Below are 20479 nucleotides of genomic sequence, written 5' to 3'. Positions count from 1 at the left end.
GCTTCCTGTGTATGTGGTTGAGGTATTGGACTGTAGCAAGATCCAGTGGTGCGTACAATAATTCCACAATGGTGGTTTCAGTCTGTTGGACCAACGACTGTCCAACAGATCATCAACTGCAGTGAACAATGTTAACAAATAACATGCTGATCCGGAATGCCATGTGTGTAACCACATGGCAGCTTGTTGAAGCGACTTGGTTAAGAGGCCGAACCTCCAAAATAAAGTAAAAAAATCACAAAGATAATCCAAGGCCCCAAACTTCTAATCACACACAGCTGAAAATCAGAAGTATGAGATGGAAAGTGGTTTCTCAGCCCCTGTACTCCGACTAATCTCTGTCTGGTCGTCGAAACGCACCCTTGTGGCAGGCAATTTGCCGGTGACCAATAACTCATTTCGTGTGTGAAACAGTGGTATAATAGCCAACGTCCGGGGCTTTACGAGAGCACGAAACGAAAAAAACGGCAGTCTAAATGTCTGACAGTGGATGGAGTATACACTTCGTAACTTGTTTGTAGATAAAGAAGACAAGTATATGCATTCAAAATTTCATGGCACTAGTGACATTATTAAAAAAGTCATGGTCTACTGAGTAAAACTTTTCCAGTTATATCTATATCTGGAACATCCGTGATAACGGAGAAACCAGAAGAAGGAGAAAAGCAAAACTTTGCATGAAGTAAGTATAAGAAGGGAGACATTGTTTTACGTATTAAGCAACACCATCCTGTGAACAGTGTTGCCATCCTAGTAACAAGTTATATTTTTTCAAATGGCACTATTTCAGATTATTACATATTTCAAATCAACATGTTAAACGAAAACTTAAAATATAACATTTATTATTCAGTGTTGCAAACTAAGGCTGTTATAATATCACAAACACCCAAAGTGCCTCTATCACGCATAAGGCACAACGGAGATGGACAAGACAATGCACATCGGAAGTATCTTCGTGTTGGATACTGTGGTCATGATACGACTTCTTTTGAATGAATAGCAATGAAGTTACATTGACTTGAAAATTTGAATTTTTTCAAAAGGCTTTATTTCGAAAAAATGCTTAGATAAGTATCATATCTAATTACTTGTGTGGTTTGCAATTGGCAAACAAATCATTTTGTCGTTTACAGCACTTCGATATCTTAAACGGTTCCAGAGATATGAAAGGGAATAAAATAGCACTTTCGCTCCATATGCCAGTTTAATTAAGCGTTTTCTCCTCATATTTTCAAAATAATACTTAAAAGTAAAATATATTTTTTGGTGCTTGCCTTTTCTTTCTATTTGTTTAGTTAAGATCATACATAGCTTCACTTAATTTGAAATTTCCCGATTCTATATTGTTCAACACGAGTCTGTAGTTATCGAGACCGAGGGCCGGATTAAAGGGGGCTTAGGGGGATCTAGCCCGGGCCTCCAGGTGGACACGGGTCTCTACTCTAATCAAAATCTGGCCGCGTGGCTCAGTGGTAGAGCGTACACCTCTGGTGTTTGGGGTCCCGGGTTCGATCCCAGCCCCTGCCAAGTGAACTTTGTGGTGGGCAAACACTGTGTGCGTGGGTTTTCTCGGGGTTCTCCCGTTTTCTCCCACTTTCTTTATTCCACTATTTCATTCATTACACATCATCACCGTCTCCTTTAGCCTAACCGTGGGACGTAAAACTCAAAGATTTCATTTCATTTCATTGTTTTATTCTCATTAATATGTGTATGTTAAAAGAGACAGTGAAGGTCAGAAAATGCTAAAAATAGAGCATCTCAGAAACTTCTCACGTTAGCCAGATGATACTCGGTATATGAACTCCTTTTTAACCCCTTGCGTACCAGTGACATCCATGTGAACATTAAGAAAATGTGTCCCTTATTAAGGGTCGTATTAGTCCTGGAGGAGCTGAAATTTGTTAGTGGGTGCAACGTAAGACTTAGTTTTACTATTTCTTTTTAGGCTTTTACTATTTCAATACAGCACGTTACTGACAGAAAAGACAAAAAATATGTTGCCTCAGTAGATGTCAGGCCTAAGGGAGCATTAAATTACAACATTCAAGGGTTTGTTTCGACGATAAATAATTATCAACTTCGTGATTCATTTCGAGATCGGGAAAGTAAAATCTTTGTCTTTGATCTCCGATCAGCGTTGCCAACCTGAAACAGCATAAAATCCCTTCAGAACATCAGAAATTCCCCTTCCTTCAGTCCAAATATTCCACATTGCAAATAATTGTTTTTATGAGTAATATGAATGTTTTCTTCACGCGCGCAGAATAACTATGTTCTATATAAAGGTCTAGACAATCTCTTAAAAGTGAATGAAACCGGTATTACAGCACGCACATAGGAAAATAACACCTAGAATGCAAGGGGTTAAAAACAAGTTGAAACGTGCCGCAGTGTTTTCGAAAATTCCACTCCTAAGCGGAATGAGAAAATGAACTCAAAGCAAAACGGGCAACAATTTCTATAATATTTAATTTCCACTTTGTATTCGTCAAATGCCGTAAAGAGAGGAAACAATTGTACCATTTAAAATGCAATTCCTAGCATTGATCTGGGAATTATCATTATACTTTGATTGAAAATGTTATCCTAAGGAAAAAGGTTTTAAAACTTTCACAAAGAATACTCGTAACAGCTGCACCGTTTAAAGTGAATTTTTGTACATTTCAAACAAAGGGCATTTCATGTAGTTTTCAGACAAAATTTCTTTAATTGGAGTAGATGTTTCTTTTATAAATTAGCTTTCTTCAACAATATTTCTCGTTACCACCTTAATATACTTTATGACAATGGAAAAGCACTAAAACATACATACTTCCTAACTAAATCAATACAAACAATTGTGGTTTACTTGTTTCCAATATATTTGTAAGTATCTCGCTTTTAAAATTAAAAAAAAAAAATGAATAAAGGAAATGGAGAACCATTTCGCGTATTAGAGATAATTAAAAACTTCTCATCATGTGTAGCTAATTTCTAACCAATATATTTTTATTAAAATGATAATTTATAAGGTGTTCAATGGCTTTATACATGCACTGGAAAGTGTATTTATTTATAAGAATCCATAAAAATCTGTCGTATTCAGAGAAAAGTGCGAAGTTGTCTTATTTAAAAGTATTTCTGTTGCTGTGCTTTCATGATCCACAACATCGTAAGGGAAGTACACCATTAACGTACCATGACTTTACTGTGCCATTAACAAGTGTGTGAATTACACACGAGTGCGGCCTATGCATGTGGAAATATGGCAATTAACGAAAAGGTTTTCATACCTTTATTTCTTTTAACATTCCCCAACCTCTTCATACTTGATATACCATGGACTGTTTACTTGAACGATTCTGTCTTTGCTGCCTGTAGTTCTTGTGTGTTTCTACCTTCAGTTCAGACATTCCATGCATGTTAAGTTCCTTTGATCAATTCTATTATTCAGAAGTGCTGAGTATGACCACGAAGGACGCCTTAAGGTATTGTGCGACATACGACATTATATCCTCATCTAATTTCTACGCCTTTGGAATGTTCTTGTGAAGCTGTGGTCTACCTCGGCCTTTGCTTTGAGTGTCATTCTTCACACTGTGATTAGACGGAGATCGTCGTTGCTTGCGTAATTATATTTCCAGGACTTCCCTTTAAGTTACGTTTATTTGGTTCGCTGACTTAATGGAGTGTGCAAACACAAACTCCAAAAACCCTAACACAAAGGGAGAGAGAAAGAGAGGGGGAGAAAGCAGAACAAATATATGTAAGGAAATGGTATTCGTGGACATTTCTCTCTTTATTAGAATTAAACAGACAAAAATTAAATTGACATCTCTGTAAATTATATGCTTCCTTTTCTTTGCAAACTATTCAAAGTTCAGAAATTTTCATTTTCATTTTCATTTTCATTTTTTTTTGTCTATGACAACCAGTGATACATACAGAAGGACCAGTGGTACTTATCACAGAGAAAGATATGAATGAATTTAAGACTATTTTGAAATAAGTATAATAGCTATATTGCTCAACACCATGATTTACATAGAAAATTGGCAGTAATGACCCACATCTAATTCTTGGGGGCAAGTGAAGGGGAAGATAATTTCTTTGCTGCGGCAGCTTTCTTTTCTTGTCTTCCAAAAACAATAGTTTTATATTATTTGACGTACCATATATAACAACATGTCGGTGGAGACAGACGATACCACCGAGGCACCCGTCCCTTGCCTCCTTTAGAATCATCTCCGGAAGTGGGATGCTCAGGTGCAAAAGTAAGGTGGACAGTTCATATTTTAATTGTCGGCGTTGTGTAATTGATTTCTATTACTATAGAAGGGCATGGTGGCTCAGTGGTAGAGCGCTTACTGGGCCTGGAGTTTCTAGTTCGATCCCGGCCAAGTAAGTTTGTGGTGGACAACATCATGTGCATGGGTTTTCTCGGTTTACTTCCTTTCCTCTCACTCTCTTTCATTCCACCTGTTCTTTCATCATCATTCTCTTGCCTTAATCATAGTCTCTCTTAACCTATAGGGCATATTCGTGGGACGTTAAACTGAAATATTTCATTTCCTTTTTCATTTCTTGTTTAATTTTTTCCTTTGACATTTTGTTTTTGAGTTGAACATCCTAAGATTATATTCCGAGGCTAAGAGAGATTATGATTATGGTAATGAACAAAATAGCGGAATAAAGAAAGTGGGAAGACACGGGAAAATGAAATGGAAACTCATGTACATGGTGTTTGTCCACCACAGAGCGCAGTTGGTACGAACTTAGATTGAACCAATGATCCTTGTACCATAGGTGTGCGCTTAATTACTGAACCACCTCAACCTCTTCTTGATATTACTGGTATAATTTCAAATACAGAACGTTTTTTTTAACTTACTCAATATTTTGTTTTATATATGTGATGTGTAGCACAACAATTGCTTGTGTGAAACTTTATATTGTCTAAACAAATGAATTGTCTGAGTATGTACTTTGATGAAAGAAAGTAATGAATTTTTTCGAATAATTTAGATGTATGTCCAAGTGGACACACTCTTACTCAGCGTCTGCTGAGTTCGGCGATTGAAATGATTACATGTAAATTAAATTAAATGAAATTTTTATTTGAATGTTCTACGATTATGCTCTGTAGTTGAATGGTTAAGGTGGACAAATGGTTATTGAAAGTGAACAATTGTGGAAGAGTTCTTGGAACGACGACAGGGAAAAGACGACAGAAACTCGAGAGAACCTAAGACCACGACCTTGTCCATCGCAAATTCGCATAGGCTGGGATCAAACCAGATACACTTTGCACTTGAGGTAAACTTTTTACTATTGAACAACTACGTCCCCGAAAATGATTGCATGTATGATGTATCTTACAAGTAAACCTTACGTTTGGGTGAATCGAGTTGCTGACTGAGACACATATGATAAAGTAGTACTAAATGTGGTCAGTATTTCAGTGAAGTTGTAGGTGCGAAGCTCCAGGGGTTTAGGAGATACAGCTACCAGAACATCACATGGAAGTACAGAATAGTCTTCATACAGTTGGAGGTAAAAGCTCTATAAGACCTCTTGTAACGACAAAAGGTGAATAACAAATATATGGGTACATATTAGGACTAGGGGGAAGTCATATAGTAAGGGTATACCTGACGGCGGCCATCTTGAAATCCGCCATTTTGAATTAAGGTTAAGTTTTTAAAATAGGAATAGGATCATGTGATACATGATTTAAGGCGTAAATTTAATCAGAAGAACAATGGTGACGTTAATTTTGATTTACGCGCAATTGGTAAAAAGTTACAGGGAAATTAAATATTGTTGCAGCATATGTGTTAGTCCTTTACCCCACCTTGTAAATTTTGTGTTAATGATAATAATTAAATATAAAGCAGGTGGATAAATATTAGGTCTATGGTAAGAGTTGCCTTCATAGCGGCCATGTTTAAATCCGCCATTTTGAATCAGACAAAAGTTTTAAACAAAACGCATAACATTGACACCTTATTAATAGCAAATTTTACCATAAATCCAACGGTATAACCATTTTTGCTTTATCATTAACCAGCATTTGTTATCGCATAAACAAGTTGCTAATTTAAGGAAAAATGACCAAAGTGGAATTTAGTCATAATTGAACTTGGGTCTTTCTTCCGGAAAAGTAATAAATTAGTACAATCAATATGTAGTTCAAAGAAGTGCATGACTTGCACAAATGCTCTGCTCACAGTGAACACACCTGACAAAGGCAATCGAGTTACACTTGACACATTTATCGTTAACAATTCCGTCAAAGCAGTAGTCGTAAGGAGCGATCCATTTTATTTTGTGCTGGTTAATGATAAAGCAAAAATGGTTATACCGTTGGATTTATGGTAAAATTTGCTATTAATAAGGTGTCAATGTAATGCGTTTTGTTTAAAACTTTTGTCTGATTCAAAATGGCGGATTTGAACATGGCCTCTATCAAGGCAACTCTTACCATAGACCTAATATTTATCCACCTGCTTTTTATTTAATTATTATCATTAACACAAAATTTACAAGGTGGGGTAAAGGACTAACACATATGCTGCAACAATATTTAATTTCCCTGTAACTTTTTACCAATTGCGCGTAAATCAAAATTAACGTCACCATTGTTCTTCTGATTAAATTTACGCCTTAAATCATGTATCACATGATCCTATTCCTATTTTAAAAACTTAACCTTAATTCAAAATGGCGGATTTCAAGATGGCCGCCGTCAGGTATACCCTTACTATATGACTTCCCCCTAGTCCTAATATGTACCCATATATTTGTTATTCACCTTTTGTCGTTACAAGAGGTCTTATAGAGCTTTTACCTCTAACTGTATGAAGACTATTCTGTACTTCCATGTGATGTTCTGGTAGCTGTATCTCCTAAACCCCTGGAGCTTCGCACCTACAACTTCACTGAAATACTGACCACATTTAGTACTACTTTCTCATATGTGTCTCAGTCAGCAACTCGATTCACCCAAACGTAAGGTTTACTTGTTAGTTATATATTCCTGCTTAATGCTTATTATTTTTTGTATAAATTATGAATTTGGTATCTCTGAGCCTTACTAAAGTTTCAATGGGAGTTATGCCTCTTTTTCATCGGATCTTATAGACAGTGTGTTTTTCAAAGAATCTTCATTCCTAGAAAAGGAATTAGGTCACACTTAATCTCTAGTGATATATCAAAGATTTTTACTTAATCACTTTATGAGTACCGTCTCCTTTAGCCTAACCGGCATAAACGTGGGACGTAAAACTCAAAGATTTCATTTCATTTCATTTTTCACTTTATGAGTAGGCTGAACCCATTTGCTGTAGAAGTCGAAGAGACAATCAGGAGACATCGGTACTGGATTTGAAGCAGTAAGTTTTAAATTTACAATGAAATATAACTCCTGTCCACTTCTATATGTAGTCATTTATGTATTTGTATTGATTACCAATCTTTTAAATGTATTTTTGCCATTTCATGCATTTAAATGCATTTCATGTATCTCAAATGTTTTAAGAATTTAGCAAATAGAATTAATGTTAAAATACTTACCTGTATCGAATTTAATGATATTGTTATATATGAGTGTAGTGATTTTTTTTTAACAAAAACACAAAGCATCAATTCAAATCATGACATGGAAAAAGAGAAATAATGCGGGAGTTAGATGAAATTTAAGTGGATGAATGAAGAAGTAGGTTTACAGTGTATAAAAGTAGTCATTCCTTTTTTATTTTGTTTGTTTATGAGTCTGGTGAAGCTATTGAAGGAGCCAGAGATCCTGAAGAGCCTGAGAGCATAAACAATGTAATTGGATAGTCTTGGTAATAAAACGAAGGAATACGTTGAGTTGAGAAGAGAGACGGAAAAGAAAACTAATAAGTTGTGGATGTTAAAGAAAGAGAAAAAAAGGTATGTTGAAGAGGATTCAAGACTGGAAGCTGTTATAAACTTTTTTCTGCAACCATTTCATCCTGACAGGATGTCTATCTCTGTTTAAGCACTTCATTTCGAATCTCTCCGTGATCTCCTTTATCCCCTAAGGAAGTAGGATTGAGATAGGGTAGGAATTCAATATTAAATTTCATACAACGAAACTGACATAAAAATCCATCCTATATAAGAAATACGTTCTTCCAGTGGATATCAACCCTTTTTTTTCGAGGCTCTCTTTATTACTCAAATTATAAACGCATTCCGTACGTACTTATGCTGTCAGTGAAAAGCGATTATAAAATATTGATTATTTTGCCTCAGTAACAAGCATCGCAGAAATGAAATCCCGTGTCCTAGCCGTGTTTTGTACTCATCCGCAAGAAATACGAGTTTAATACGTAAGTTAATATTAACTGTATGATCCTACTAGTTGAATATACTCATGCTTCACACGGGGGCTGTATTTGGAAGTCAACGCCTGTGGGAGTATCACCATTGATCTCAGCAACCACGAAAACTATGGATTTTATACTAATATCGGTCATTTTGGGCTACTTTTTCCATGTCTCGGTATCACCATACCCGCTGACTCCCGGCCTGCATACAATTGTAACTAAATTTGCAAGTCATCGCTAATGGAAGTGTCAACATAGATCTCAGCGACCGCGAAAACTATGGATTTGACACTAATATCGACCATTTTTGATTACTTTTACATGTCTCGGTATCCCTCCCCGGTGACTCCCGGCCCGGAGCCGAATAGCGTGAATTTGGAAGTTAATGCAATCGGAGTTTCACCATTGATTTCAGAGACCGCGAAAACTATGAATTCGACACTAATATCGGCCATTTTCTACTACTTTTACATGTCCCGGTAAATACCCTCCTGAGACACCCCTGGTTCGAATTTTGACAAAAACGTTTAACTCTGGTCTGGAGCCTGGCCCCAGGTATTCGTGACTAAAATTTGGTAACTCTCGGTCAATTTATCTGGTTCCCAAGCCGGTTCCGGTAAACGCTCCTCTGAGACCCCCTGGTTCGATTTTTTTAAAAAGGCTTCGTCTTGATCTGGGGCCTGAGCCAAGGTACCCCTGACCAAAATTTGGTAAGTCTCGGTCCACTCGTCTGGTCCCTAATCCGCACACAGACAGACAGACAAACACACAAACAAACTCTTTATTTTATTTATATTAGATTATCTTCTTAGATTACGCAGAGGTATTTTTTTTTAAATATCTTACCTACGAGACTGTGCACATTTTGTCCTTATGCTGAGAAACAAGCATGTTTTCATGTTCAACTCACTAATGTTTGATAATCTACCTATCTAAAATTTAAATTGTTTTTAACTTTATCTATTTCGAACGTTTGTTTGCAACTATTTTTGCGAATTATCACCTCATTTTCAAATATATACAGAACGATTGACGAAATTGTTCATTTAATTATTTTATTTATATTGCACGTGATCTTAGTAATGTAAAACGTAAAGTGATGAACAAATGATGCAAAAACTCCAGAGTGTATTCGCCGTATGTTATCCTCCAACATCGTATGATATATTTATAAATTTACACTGTTTGAACTAAGTTAACTGAATTAAATTTACTTCCCAGAAATATTGCCTAATAGCTATATAAATATTTAGGTAAAATACTGAAATCATAGAGATAGTTACTTTGGTTACTAACTATTTTAAATTATTTATTAGGAAGACCCAATTTCATATTAATACATGCTCAGAAGTAATTTTTCAATTAATGGTCAAAGAATAACTATTTTAAAGGTTTTACCAGAACTAGAAAAATAGTTTTTCACCCATTCTTATCGTGGATTACAATCATTATTCAAGTTGTTACCTGTCTTGTTGTTTCAAGTAAAACCATGCATCTACTGCATGCCACAATAATTGAAGGGAAGAAAAAATGTCAATTACTCTTCCCCCGTTGGATCATTTGATATTTGACCTGAGTTCAAGTGACTATCGTTTCTTTGCACCTGTGAAATACTTGAATTAAAATACGCAGAATTCAATCATTCATAGAATACAATATATTAAAGTACTCATCTTTCATTCCGTAATCTACATTTATTATTATTATTATTATTATTATTATTATTATTATTATTATTATTATTATTATTATTATTATTATTATTATTATTATTATTATTTTACTGCAAACTTCATTTTTGATGATAGTGAGACAGCTAGCCATTCACATTTTGGTAATGCTGTTACAAGATATATTCACCTCCAGCTATGCTGATGACAACTTATCGTATTAGCCCTTTTTAAATTATGGTTTTAGTTCTTTCTTTCCAACTCCCATTATCTACGTGTTTTCTCCCATCCAATAAGCCGATATGAAAATTCAAATGCATTTCATGCAACCTCTTTTACCATTAGCTTTTTTTTTTGACATTGAATAGTATTTGATGTAATTTTTCTTTTTGCTTTAAAGTAATTATTTCTCTGAGTGATAATTTTCAATTACAGAGAAAGTGGGAGATATCTTACAAACCTTTTTTTCTTTTTTTAGGGCGTGAGATATTTATCTGAGTTCTGATTCAATCCAACAAACTAGGTAGGTGTTCTGTAATCCTTCGCACTTTGGCAATACATTTAGCAACGTTGACAAACTAGTTAGTTAAAGAAGAAATGTAAAAATAATAAGTATATTCTGCATATTATCTAAAAATACTTATTCACACATTATAAACTTAACATTCAAGTTACACTAATAGCTTTAGAATGTAGAACTTCTTTTAAAAAAATAATTGTAGAAGTATGAGCATAATAGCAACTTTCAGAATATTCTACAATTATTGTTTAACTGGCTAATACTAACATTTTATACTATTTTCTTGGATTTTTATTCATACTATTTACCCACTTAAGCACAACTAACTAACTTCATGATCTATGGAACCCGGAACTACAATGCCTCATTCACAAAAGCTATTCATTGACCTCTGTCCGTACCCAACTGGACTTCTGTCCTTGGTCAGTTTCGATATTGTATTCATAGTTTCCCGAGATTCATCTTAATCTTGTTCTCTTACCTACGCCTATGTCTTCCTAACAGCCCGCTTTCGATTGAGCTTCTAGTTAAAATCTTGAAAGCGCTTATACTTTCTTCCATTCTGACTGCATGACCTACTCATCTCAGCCTCCTAGATTTAATGACCATACCAATGTTAGGCAAACGGTATATATTATACAGTTCCTTATTATATAGTTTCTTCTATTCACAACTTCCACCCCTCTTGGGTTCCAACATTTGCCTAAGAATTTTATTCTCAAATATAAAGGTAACCAAGCAAGTTCTGTCGCTTTTTCACCCACCACCTTCGAACATCGATATGTAGTAGTAATGGGGTTACTTGGCTTAACTTTGGACGTTGACCCCGACCTTTATGACGTCATAGGTCAAAGGTCAATGACCTTGGCCCGGAGTCAATGACCGAGGGGTACATAGGACCACCCCCTCTAAATTTTGGCAGGGGTACCTTGGCCCACCCCCTAAATTTTGGCAGGGGTACCTAGGACCACCCCCTTTAATTTTGGAAATTGCCAAATCTAAAAATTTGGTATGGTAGCCTAGGACCATAGTATTTACCTCTATCAGTATTGGGGGTCTATGTCGTTCCCTTTCATGGGTAAAAATTTGCCAAAAATTTTAATTTCGGGGGTTTTTGACCTAATTTATCCCCTTTGATGGGGTGTTATTACCCTATATGGTTATATGGGCGTATACAGGGGTCCATTACCTTTCATAAGACATGGGTATATTTGTGCACCCCTTAAAAATTTGGGAGGGGTACCTTGGCCCACCCCTTAATTTTTGGAAATTGCCCAATTTCAACATTTGGTATTATAGTACTGGACCCTAATATAGGTCACTATAAATTTGGGTGGTCCACCTCGTTCCCTTTTAGGGGTACAAAATTGCCAAAATTTTAGTACAACCACGTGTTTGGTATTTGGTACATTTTATCCCCCTTTGATGAGGTCCTATTACCTTATATGGTTATATGGTCATGCATAGGGGTCCATTCCCTTTCGTAAGACATGGGCACATTGGTGCACCCCGGGAGGGGTACCTTGGCCCACCCCTTAAATTTTGGAAAATGCTCAATTTAAACATTTGGTATTATAGTACAGGACCTCAATATGTATCATGATAAATTTGGATGGTCCACTCGTTCCCTTTTAGGGGTACAAAATTGCCAAAATATAAACGTAAGAAATACGTTGTACCACGTGTTTGGTTTTTGGTCCATTTTATCCCCTTTGATGAGATCCTATGATTACAGGGGTCCATTTCCTATCATAAGACATGGGTATATTGTTGCACCCTTCTTAAATTTTGGCAATGGGGGTCCACTGAAATTGTCCAATTTAAGCATAGTACAGGACCTCAATATGTTTCGGTGGTCCTATTGTCAAAATTTTAAGTACAACCACGTGTTCGGTTACTGACTCAATTTATCCTATTTGATAAGGTTATAAGGTATGGACGGGTATCCCCTTTCAATTTGGTAGGACCCTTCAGGTGTAGTACAGTTACGTGATCGATGATTTGGTTTTGATGCGCGACGAGGTCCCTGGTCAATGTTCTCTAGGAATTAGGTGGAAACTTTGAACAAGATTCTTGGCATTTAAACCTTTTTTTTCAACTTTTCAAACTAAAAAAAATCAAAACAAAAATTGAAACGAAAACTTTTAAACAAAAATCTTGAAACTAAAAATTTTTCAAAACAGAAATTTGAAACGGAAAATTTTGAAACGAAAAAATTTGAAACGAAAATTTTGAAACGAAAAATTTTCAACAAAAAATTTGAAACGAAAAATTTTCAAACAAAAAATTTTGAAACAATAAATTTACAAACAAAAATTTCAAACACAAAATTTGAAACAAAAAATTTTCAAACAAAATTTTTGAAACAAAAATTTCAAAACAAATTTGAAACGAAAAATTTTTCAAATAGAATTTAAATCAAACAGTGATCAGCTTTCACGGTTAACCGTTAAACTTTATCCGGTTTTTAACTATTCGGTTATCAAATAAACGGTTTTCAACTATTCGATTAACAAATAAACGGTTTTTCAACTACTCGATAAACAGATGAACTGTTTTTTTCCTTTTCACACCATTGAGTGCAAGAATTTACAAACTAAAACAAAAAAAAATGTATTCGCTTTAAATACGCATCATGTTTGAAACAAGGTGTTAGTGTTCATCATGGATACACAGTGGAAACATCCATTTACCTGTATTCTCGCAGGGCCTAGTGGGTGTGGAAAAACGTATTTTGTGAAGCGATTACTGTCACATCTCCCAACCATGATCAATGCAAAATTTCGTAAGATATATTGGTATTATGCAGAATGGCAAGACGTGTATGCAACAATGCCGGTTCCAGTAGAATTTCACGAAGGACTTCCACGAATGAAAGATTTTCAGCCTCAAGATGGACCACATTTGATTATTATTGATGACCATATGCGAGAAGTGAATAGTGATATTATTGATATGTTCACGAAAGGATCACATCATCGAACTATTAGTGTGATTTTTATAACACAAAATGTATTTCATCAAAGTAAAGTAAATAGAAATATGAGTTTAAATTGTTCGTATTTGGTGTTGTTTAAAAATCCACGTGACAAGTCACAAATCAAGCATATGAGTTATCAAATCATGCCTGAGCATCCACTGTTTCTACAAGAAAGTTATGCAGACGCAACAAGAAATCCACATGGTTATTTACTGATGGATCTTAAACAAGATACACCCGATGAAATGCGATTTCGTACAAATATTTTTCCCGACGATTTGCATCATTATGTTTACGTACCAACAAATCATGTTTAAATTATTGTGCATGTGAAAAGAATGACTTAGTCTGTCACGATGTCGCCTACAGTGAAACACGCTGATCTGCTACGTGCTCTGCACAAAGCTAAACCAAGATTGCGTAAAGCTATTATTGCCAATGCAGACGCTTCATTAATTCATAGTATTTGTGAATGTTGTTATAATGTCTTAAAAGGCAATGTTCCACTGACAAGTGCGCAGAAGTCAAGATTAAAGCGTTACAAGAACACGCTCCGCTATCTCGTAGACAATACAAAATCATTGGATAAAAAGAAGAAACATTTAGCTGTACAACAAGGAGAATTCTTACCTGCATTACTTGCACCTATTGTAGGAAGTGTGTTATCCAGTATTTTGTTTAAACAATAAACATCATGGAACATAGCAAGAAGATGGTTTTAGTGCCACCAGAAATGCTTCAACGAATGCATGCATCATCATCCCGTGTGAGTGAAAATCGAGAATCTAATCTCGATCGTGAAATGCAATGTATATTGAATACATCGTATCCAAGTAAGAAGAAAAATGGAATCAGTACAATAGAATATTACAGAAATATCTTTATGTGATACGTACACAAGAAGAACCAATACCACTTACAATTACATCAATGAAACCTGATGGTGACGTTCCGAATGTTGACGATAGCACGAAACAAGAAATTTTAGCCGCAATACCACAAATGTATCGTAAGAAAGCCGAACTACTATTCCGTCGTTTAAAACAAGATGACGCAATTACGTGGGATCATAAAGGAACAGTGTACATTAACGATAATAAACTACATGGATCCAATATTGTAGATTTAATGTGCGATGTGACTCGACCGAGGGAACATTCTAATCCTCAAGGCTGGGAATTGTTTTGCAACTACCTTGCATCGTCAAACACACCTCAAGAATTGATTGGTAATCCACGAAGATTAAACTATATTGTCAAGCATAATAGTACAAGAGCATCTGAAGGATCTGCACCACCAAAACCGGCACCTGAATTATTTTCTTCCGGAGAAGAAGAAGAAGAAGAAGAAGATGATGATGTTTTAGAAGTCCGACCAAAAAGAATACGTATCATTCCACAATGGTCAACGTACAAACCATGAACAAAAAGTTGAAATCCATTTATTACAATCCAGCACACCCTGCATCATTTTCTACTGCAAAGAAATTATGGCAAGCCACAGGAAAATCTATACCCCTAGCCAAAATAAAACTTTGGTTAAACAAACAACCTACCTGCACGTTACATCGTCCTGTACGTCGTCGTTTCCGTAGAGATTTTTATCTTGTCAACAATATTAATGATCAATGGGAATGTGATTTAAATGATTTACAATCACTTCAAAACTATAATGACAGTTACCGCTATATTGTTACAGTGATTGATGTGTTTAGTCGGTACGGGTGGGCTGTACCACTAAAATCAAAAAGTGCCGAGGATATAGTGAATTTGAAATGATTTTCCAGGAGAGGAAACCAATTGTGCTACGTAGTGATCAAGGAGCTGAATTTACCAACAAGACAGTACAAAAGTTTCTCAGGAAACACAACGTGCAACATGTTACAACAAAGGATCCAGATATTAAAGCCAGCATCGCAGAAAGATTTAATCAGACATTGAAACATCGTATGTGGAAATACTTTACCAAATATCAAACATACAATTACATCGAAGTATTGCCTTTACTTGTAAAAGCATACAATGAAAGTCGGCATTCCAGTATTAAAATGGCACCTGCAAACGTTTCTCAGGACAATTTACTGGAGGTGTGGCATAACTTATACGACAAAAAGCTACAACGTTCAAAACAAGATACGGACTTATCTGTTGGTGATACTGTTCGTATAAGTAAAACAAAACGTATCTTTGACAAGGGTTACCTAGAGAACTGGACTTGGGAAATATTCAGAGTAAAAGCCATTGTACCAAGAAACCCACCAGTGTATCGACTAGAGGATTTAAATCATCAACTCATGGATGGTGTTTTCTACAGAGAAGAATTACAGCCAGTACCGCTCCCTTCGACGTTTCTCATCGATAAAATATTACGTACAAGAACAAAAGGTCGCAGAAAGGAGTATCTCGTCCAGTGGAAAGGATATCCTTCCTCATTCAATTCGTGGATCCCTGAAACTTCATTGAAGAAGAAGAATGGAACCTGATCAAGATTTTTACGTTACACTTCCCAGTAATAGTTCCATGCATTATTTTCCAGAAAATACATTGACTTCATATATTACGAAATTACAACGACGTGTAGAGTTTCGCCAGAAATGGGATGTGGCAATTGTAGAGATTCATTATCCACATTCTTTGCTGAACATTAACAGTAAAAACAATAAAATATATTACAAATTATCAAGTAGTAATGATCAAGAACCGTGGAAGGTTGTAACGACCCCTGTACGCTATTATAACAATATACGGGATCTTATTCATGCAATTAATATACATCATAAAGAAACCAATTTATTTATATCTCATGACGCAACTAATAATATATGCCTCATAAGACATCCCAAAAAGGAAATCCATACTTCTGTACAAATCTCACCAAGTGTTAGTTTAATGCTTGGATTTGAACCAAAAAGTGATTTAAGATATGGAAAAGGGACAATATACACCAGATGTACGATTAGGCTTACCATCACAAATGTACGTCTATTGTGACATTATTGAATCTGTCATTGTTGGAGATACAATGGTACCCTTGTTACGAATTGTCAACATGGATCCTGTGAATCATACTTTTGGAAGTCATGCAGTACAAATCTTTAATCCTGCACATTATGTTCCGGTGGAAAAAATGAATTTTGAGCAAATACAAATCGATATAAGGGATAGCACAGGTCATCGTATGCCATTCACCTTTGGAACGGTGAGTACAAAACTACATTTCCGTCGTCGTTGTCATGACTGTTCCGTATTTGCAATACTACCAAAAACAAGCGTTATCCGGTATCGGCAACGTCTATGTGGGAAGTCCCTATCAAGCAGGACATGGCATTGGAAGTTTCCTTGGTGGCTTATTTCGTTCAGTGTTACCACTTGTGAAGCAATGAGCTAAAACTGTGGGAAAAGAATTATTAAAATCAGGTGCCAATATGATTAATGATGTTGTGATCTCGAATCAACCGCTGGAAGAATCGTTTCATCAACGTATGCAAGAGGCAAAATCAAATTTACAAGAAAAAGCTAAAAATAAGTTGAAAACTATGCTGGGAAGTGGATATCATAAACGAAAATGGGATGACTGCTCTCAGTTTGAGGTTGACCTTCCAACGATCAACAACATCATCAATCCTACAAAGAGACGTAAATTATCACATAAGAAGAAGAAGAGATCATTGGCATCGTCACCAGATATTTTTGATTAATTCAACGATGGCTTTCTTACATCATTAATCCTGTGAATGTGTAAAAAGTGAATTGGACATTTTTTCAACATTACCCACGCAAACCAGTGTTCTGGACAATCGTATTATTGGCTACAAACCAATTAGTTCAATAGCTGAAAATTCACCCATAGAATTTGTAGTGAGTGGTAGCAGTGATGAATATATTGATTTGCCACAAACCTTATTATACATCCAAGCACAAATTGTGAAACCAGATGGTTCCTCCTTCACCGAAACGGATAAAGCAATTGCACCTGTCAATGATTTTCTAAATGCTATGTTTAGTGAAGTACAAATCTACTTGAACAATAAACTAATTTCATTTCCGTCACATAATCATCCATATCGTTCGTACCTGGAAAAACTGCTCAATTATAGTGATGGAGCTAAAAATACACATTTACAAACAGCAATGTGGTTTCAAGATACGGCTGGTCATATGAACGCAACCACAAGTGGGAACAAAGGATTTCAACAACGCTATGAACTGACAAAACAAAGTATGAAATTCGATATGATTGGACATCTTCATTGTGACATTTTTAATCAAGATAAATTTTTAATTCATGGAGTGGAATTACGTGTGAAACTTATTCCTACAAAGCCAAACTTTTGTCTCATGGCCAGTGAAAGTGGTGTCAATGCAAAAATCAATATTCTAGATGCATCGTTGCAGGTGAAAAAAGTCAACATTAGCCCTAGTGTCAAATTGGCACACAATAAAATTTTACAATCTACACCGGCAAAGTATCCTCTGACAAGGGTTCAAATGAAATCATTTACCATCCCGAAGGATATACAATCCAAAACTATTGATAACCTGTTAATGGGAACATTGCCAAATCGTATTATTGTAGGATTTACATCGAATGAAGCATCCAGTGGAACTATTACAAGCAATCCATTTGAATTTCAACATCTAAACATTAATTTCTTTACAATGTACGTGGATGGAAAAGCTGTACCTTCAAAACTATTGCAACCCAACTTTGAAGAAAATCTCTACATTTTATCGTACCACACATTGTTCTCAGGCACTGGCATCATTTTACCAATACTGGAAATACAAGCCGACTACAAGAATGGATATACACTGTTTGTATTTGACCTAACTCCCGATTCTTCTGCTGGAGATTGTCACTATTGGAATTTACAACGACATGGAGCCATCCGATTGGAAGTTCATTTCCAAGAGAAATTAGCAGCACCTGCAAACTGTATTGTGTATGGGGAGTTTTCCTCACTCCTAGAGACCGACCACCAGCGCAACATTATCCTGGACTTTTAAATTACATGGTACGTATACGCTATGTATCATTTCCATTCACGATGCTGAATACATTACATTTAGCTAGTGCTTTAAACGGTAGTCCATTATTCAGAAATAATTTTACCGGGGTATTTGCAAGCGATGAGTTGCCCTCACGGATTTATCTACCTCTGGCAATCATTGTAAATACAGATCCATCCACAAAATTAGGAAGCCATTGGATTGCAATTTATATTGATAATCGCGGTGTTGGAGAATATTTTGACAGCTATGGCCTTCCTCCTTATGTACCACAACATGTTGCATTCTTAAAACTCCATTGTATGTACTATAAATATAATAATAGCCAAATGCAAAGTCTTGGTTCATCTGTATGTGGCTATTATGCTTATTTTTATTTGTGCTGTAAAGCCCAAGGAAAATCTCTGCGTGAAATTCAATATTTGTTCACAACAGTACCCACGGTTAATGATCGTAGACTGCTGCAATATACCTTCAAGGTAATTTTATCATATTTATCATTGAAAGTGTATTTGTTTAATCATCATCTATTTCTAAACTAATCATCTTTTTCCTCGTTCTTTTTTACAGAATTCACAATACGAAGCTTTGCAAACGGGTGCTATGCTGCAAAACATGAAAACAAATCATTACAATCAAGAAGAGGAGGCGGTCTAATGAAGAAACCCAGCTCAATATACAAACATTGTCAATAAGAAAGAAAAAGAAGAAACCAGAAAAATGAATAAAATACAATTTATGCTTATTTATGTGTTTTTATTGTCCATTCCATATACAACGTTATCAGATTCTCCTAAAGAACTGTGCGATATAAGACGAGAACCCTGGGCAATGTTTCCACCTAATTCCTAGAGAACATTGACCAGGGACCTCGTCGCGCATCAAAACCAAAGCATCGATCACGTGACTGTACTACACCCGAAGGGTCCTACCAAATTGAAAGGGGATACCCGTCCATACCTTATAACCTTATCAAATAGGATAAATTGAGTCAGTAACCGAACACGTGGTTGTACTTAAAATTTTGACAATAGGACCACCGAAACATATTGAGGTCCTGTACTATGCTTAAATTGGACAATTTTAGTGGACCCCCATTGCCAAAATTTAAGAAGGGTGCAACAATATAACCATGTCTTATGATAGGAAATGGACCCCTGTAATCACAGGATCTCATCAAAGGGGATAAAATGGACCAAAAACCAAACACGTGGTACAACGTATTTCTTACGTTTATATTTTGGCAATTTTGTACCCCTAAAAGGGAACGATGTGGACCATCCAAATTTATCATGATACATATTGAGGTCCTGTACTATAATACCAAATGTTTAAATTGAGCATTTTCCAAAATTTAAGGGGTGTGCCAAGATACCCCTCCCGGGGTGCACCAATGTGCCCATGTCTTACGAAAGGGAATGGACCCCTATACATGACCATATAACCATATAAGGTAATAGGACCTCATCAAAGGGGGATAAAATGTACCAAATACCAAACACGTGGTTGTACTAAAATTTTGGCAATTTTGTACCCCTAAAAGGGAACGAGGTGGACCACCCAAATTTATAGTGATCTATATTAGGGTCCAGTACTATAATACCAAATGTTGAAATTGGGCAATTTCCAAAATTTAAGGGGTGGGCCAAGGTACCCCTCCCAAACTTTTCAAGGGGTGCATTAATATACCCATGTCTTATGAAAGGTAATGGACCCCTGTATACGCCCATATAACCATATAGGGTAATAACACTTCATCAAAGATGATAAATTAGGTCAAAAACCCCCGAAATTTGAATTTTTGGCAATTTTTTACCCATGAAAGGGAACAACATAGACCCCCAATACTGATAGGGGTAAATACTATGGTCCTAGGCTACCATACCAAATTTTTAGATTTGGCAATTTCCAAAATTTAAGGGGGGTGGTCCTAGGTACCCCTGCCAAAATTTAGGGGGTGG

General features: G+C 35.9%; 1 long non-coding RNA gene across 1 annotated transcript in view; it reads left to right on the top strand.

The window, feature by feature from the left end:
• The window catches only part of LOC145669273 (uncharacterized), a 197361-nt gene that overhangs the window by 168667 nt on the left and 8215 nt on the right, over positions 1 to 20479 (top strand). The window contains exon 3 of the long non-coding RNA XR_014128179.1: positions 10488 to 10532. This is a non-coding gene — a long non-coding RNA (uncharacterized LOC145669273). The remainder of the gene's footprint in view (positions 1 to 10487; positions 10533 to 20479) is intronic.

Source organism: Thermobia domestica, chromosome 13 (assembly GCF_964235325.1).
Source record: "Thermobia domestica chromosome 13, izTheDome1.hap1.1, whole genome shotgun sequence".
Taxonomy (NCBI): Eukaryota; Metazoa; Arthropoda; class Insecta; order Zygentoma; family Lepismatidae; genus Thermobia; species Thermobia domestica.
This window is presented reverse-complemented; position numbering and strand designations above follow the sequence as displayed.